General features: G+C 57.4%; 1 pseudogene; it reads right to left on the bottom strand.

Annotated features, from left to right (window-relative positions):
• Positions 1 to 729: 729 nt before the first annotated feature.
• Positions 730 to 848, bottom strand: LOC111743891 (annotated as a pseudogene).
• Between the last annotated feature and the right edge of the window lie 3,119 nt (positions 849 to 3,967).

The following is a 3,967-nucleotide window of genomic DNA, read 5'->3' as shown; positions in this document are numbered from 1 at the left end:
GAAGAACCCGAGAGCCACCCCGTCCTTCAGGTTTACCAGCCCTGGGCGTGGGGCCTTTGGAACCAGATGCGCCCCTTAGCCAGGTCTTCACAGTGATTTAGGCCTGCAAACAGAAGCAAGCAGCCCGTATGGGCTCCAGTAGGAGCCACTTTGGAGCCTGGGGTGGGGTCACCTTATGTCCCTTTCACATCCGCTAGCTATTCCTGAAACAAGTTTCCACAATCACAAGGCTGGAAAAGTTACTCAGCCCGTGGGACTGAGGGGTGAGTCAGAACATGAGGTACAAGGAGCTGGCCTGGCCGCCTCCTTAGCTGGAACAATCAGATGCCGCCCTTTGCTTCCTGCCTCCCAAGAGCCACCTCTTCAGACGTAGGAGCCCAGTAAGTGCTAATTTTTCAGGGGATTGATAGCTTATCCCAGAAAATGAACCCACACTCCTCAGCCCTGCTGGATCTGGTGCTCCTGGAATTGGAAAGTAGGAGAGAAGCTGCAGAAAGTCACCACGCCTTTGAAGAGAAAATGTCCCTCAGTCGGTAGCACTCCACAAGTTTACAAAGCAAACGTTCAGGTGCATTGTCTATTTCAGTCTGCTCGACCGAATGCTGCATGCCAGGCACGGAGCCAGACTCAAAAAGAGAGGAGGCAGTGCGTTTTTTTTAAGGCGAGGCAACCCTTGTTTGACTTCACAGATTGCAAGGACCTTGTCAGCTTACGATCCCTTATTTTTTAAGCCTACAGCACCTGGTCTTCCTAGGTAGTCTCCCATCCAAGTCCTAACCAGGGCCGCCCCTGCTCAGCTTCCGAGATCAGACAGGATCAGGCTTGTTCAGGGTGGCCTGGCCGTAGACCGGCAGTGTGTTTTTTAAGGGAGTTATCCGTCCAGTTGAGAGAAGATAGAAACTAGTACCCGTGTTTTCAGGGGGAGAGGCCAGTGGTATAAAGGGCAGATTGCTAACGCCTCAGTAGAGAAGGGCACAGCCAGCTGGGTAAGGCAGGGGAAAATAAGGAAACATTTTATGGAAGGAAAGTTTTAGGGGTGAAATCTGGAATGACAAGACTCGAAAGGGCAGAGCGTGTTTTTTTGCCTGTAGGCCTCTTACCCAAGTAAGCTCACCTATTTTCATGTCTTTGACAAGTAGCAGTAACAAAAGTAATAAGTGACTCTTACTGAGCACTTGCTGTGGGTCAGGAATGAGGTTCAGGAATTTCTGTGTACCATTTACTTAAATCTCACAGCAACCCGTTTCACGCAGGGAGCACCCAAGGCGTGGAGGTGGAGGCGTGCTTTGGGCCAGCCCGCAGGTTCTACCAGGTGCCTGGTGAAGAGGTGTCACCTTTCCTCACCAAAGGAAACCAGTGACCCCTACGGTGGCACTGGGTGTGACCTTAAAACCTGCATCCAGGAAGGGGAAGAAAGCGGGGTATTTGTGGGCGACAGGACATCGAGGTGATGCCCGAGAGGAGCGGGGCAGGCCAGATGGTCCGAGGAGCAGACAGGAGGGGTGCAGAGAGGTTTGGCTCAGGATTTGGGTGCTAGGTCAGGGTTGTTGCGGTCACCTCGTGGGCATGAGCTGGAGTGTACGCCGTCCCAGTGGGTGTAAGGACAGAAGAGGGCCTCACTCAAATGGCTGTTGGAGGGAAGGTCCAGTTCTTTGTCACGTGGGTTTCCACACAGAGCTGCTTAAGTGCCCCAGGACGTGGCATCTGGCACCCCCAGAGCAAATGAGAGAGAGGGCGGGAGAGAGGTGTGTGGAAGCCATGACTTGGCCTCAGAAGTCACATACCATCACTTCTGCCGTGTTTGGCTGGTCATACATTCCAACCCCGATGCCCCGTGAGAGGACCACACAAGGGCGTGAGTAATCCGATGCCACCGTGGAAGCTGCCGGCGCAGGCGCAGGCGCAGGCAGGGCGCCTCACCTGGAGCACAGCGTCTTCTTAACTCCGTCCTGCCCAGCTCACGTCGTCTCTGCGCCGGCGGAGGGAGGAGCAGGCGAAGTCTGCCGTGATCCGGGCGTGGGCGCACGAAGACCTTCTGCGACTTGCCCGCGCCCGCGTGCAGCAGCCAGAGCGTCTGTAGGCCTGTCTCCGCCCGCACCCCATCTCTGCCTCTGCAGCACCCAGCATGGGCCCGGCAGAGCGGCGGCCGAACCCGCTGGCAGTGGGCCGAGCCCTGTACACCTCCCTCCGCGCCCCTGCCCGGGCCACAGCAGAGGCAGAGGTAGGCGCCACCTGCCCCTGAGGGCACCGGGGGGCGGGCTCTTTGGATACGTGAGAGGAGAGCGAGCCGCCCCCCAACTGTGCACTGTTAAGGCGCTTCAGAAGGGAGGAGATGGGCAGACGCCGCCCCGGCCAGTGGGCGCCCGTGGGGCTCGATCCATCCGCGCTCACCAGTGCCCGCCTCCCGCACACCACCCTGCTCCCGACCCGGCCTGGAGTGTGGCTTGTCTTTCTTGTGTCCCAGGGCCCCTTCTGGGGCTTCTGAAAGAGCACCTGAAAGGTCTCACCTGAAACCCCACCTCGGACACCTGCAGGTGCCCGCCCGGCAGGCGGAGGCCAGGCCTGTCACCCCGGTGGGGCCCCACTGCCCCTCCTTCCCTCCTGGACGCGGCACCAAAGAAACCAGACCCCAAAGCCAAAGTATCAGAAACGTGTATTCTTTTTCTTTTAATAGTAAACCTCTTTACAACAAATATAGTGAAAGAGTTTTCAAACAAAACTCATAAGAATCTCGAGGACTTTGTCTTCTCTTATTGTGTAGCATACTAAGAAATCACCATACAGCACGAAAGAAATATCGAAAACAAATCGACAGCCACACGCTTGGACTCGCCCCGCCCAGGCCCTGGGAGGAGCCCCAGGAGTGTGGGTGATTGTCGGGTTTGGAGTGGGGCCCCTCCGTGGCCTGTCCCCCTCCCTCTGGGACATGAATGGGGAAGACAGAGAGAATCCAGATTCTCCACAGAACATTCCAGCCCCCTCCCCCAGCACAAGCCCCGCTCCTTCTAACTGCGTAGGGGGTAGAGAGAGGCGTCAGGGAAGAACACAGGCGTTCCCAGGCTCCAAGTCCCCCCCACCGTCCACGAAAGCCCGAATTTGCCCCCACCCCGCCCAGGGGGTTCCAAAGAGTCAGTTAAAAATATATAGATATAGATATTTCTAGATACACTTTTACATCATTTCTGTCTCTCCAAACAAATAAATAGTCAGCAAGAGAAGGTGCATTACTTCCTGTCCAAGGTGGGGAGGTCCGGGTAAGGGTCAGGGGTCAGTCTCACTGCAGCGAGTGCATTGCTGGGGGAGGGAAAACGGCGTGTTCGACAGGGTGCGGGGGTCCCCTGCCCACTGTCCCTGACAGCTGTGGGAAACCTGGGCAGGCGGGGGCATCGGGCGACTCCAGTGATTACTTTGGCAAATGCCCAGTTCTCGGGAGGAAGGAGTGGGAGGCGGCGAATTTGGCTTGTGAGAGGAAGAAGAATGGAACCCTACTCGAGGGCTGGGTTCCCAGGGACCCTTCGTCTGGCCGGCCAGGAGCCCCTGTCCCCAAGAGCAATCTTGGGGTTCTGAACTGCAGAAATGTCACATAGTCATTCACAGACTACCTCCTACCCCCGGGGATCGAGAAGAAGGGACACACACACATCCGCACATGGAAATCAGAAGCCAGGTTTGCCGGTCCAGGGCAGAGGGCAAAACTGGGGAATATTGCACCGTGAACCGCAGGGGCCTCAACCCCGGCCCGCATCTGGTGGCGGCCAAGCCGGGCCCGGAGAGGCGGGCAGACTGGTGACGGGGACGCCTGAGCAGGGAGGGCTGGTCGCTCAGCGACTGTCGAGCACCCATCGTTCGCCCACTCAGCATTCACTGAGCGCCAAGTACGTGCCGGGCACCGGGCGAGGCCTGGGGATGCACGCGCACACAAGACATCCTGTCTGCTCCCGAGGCCTTGGTCAAGTCCCATTGATCC

This window comes from Pteropus vampyrus, unplaced genomic scaffold (assembly GCF_000151845.1).
Source record: "Pteropus vampyrus isolate Shadow unplaced genomic scaffold, Pvam_2.0 Scaffold124, whole genome shotgun sequence".
NCBI lineage: Eukaryota > Metazoa > Chordata > Mammalia > Chiroptera > Pteropodidae > Pteropus > Pteropus vampyrus.
This window is presented reverse-complemented; position numbering and strand designations above follow the sequence as displayed.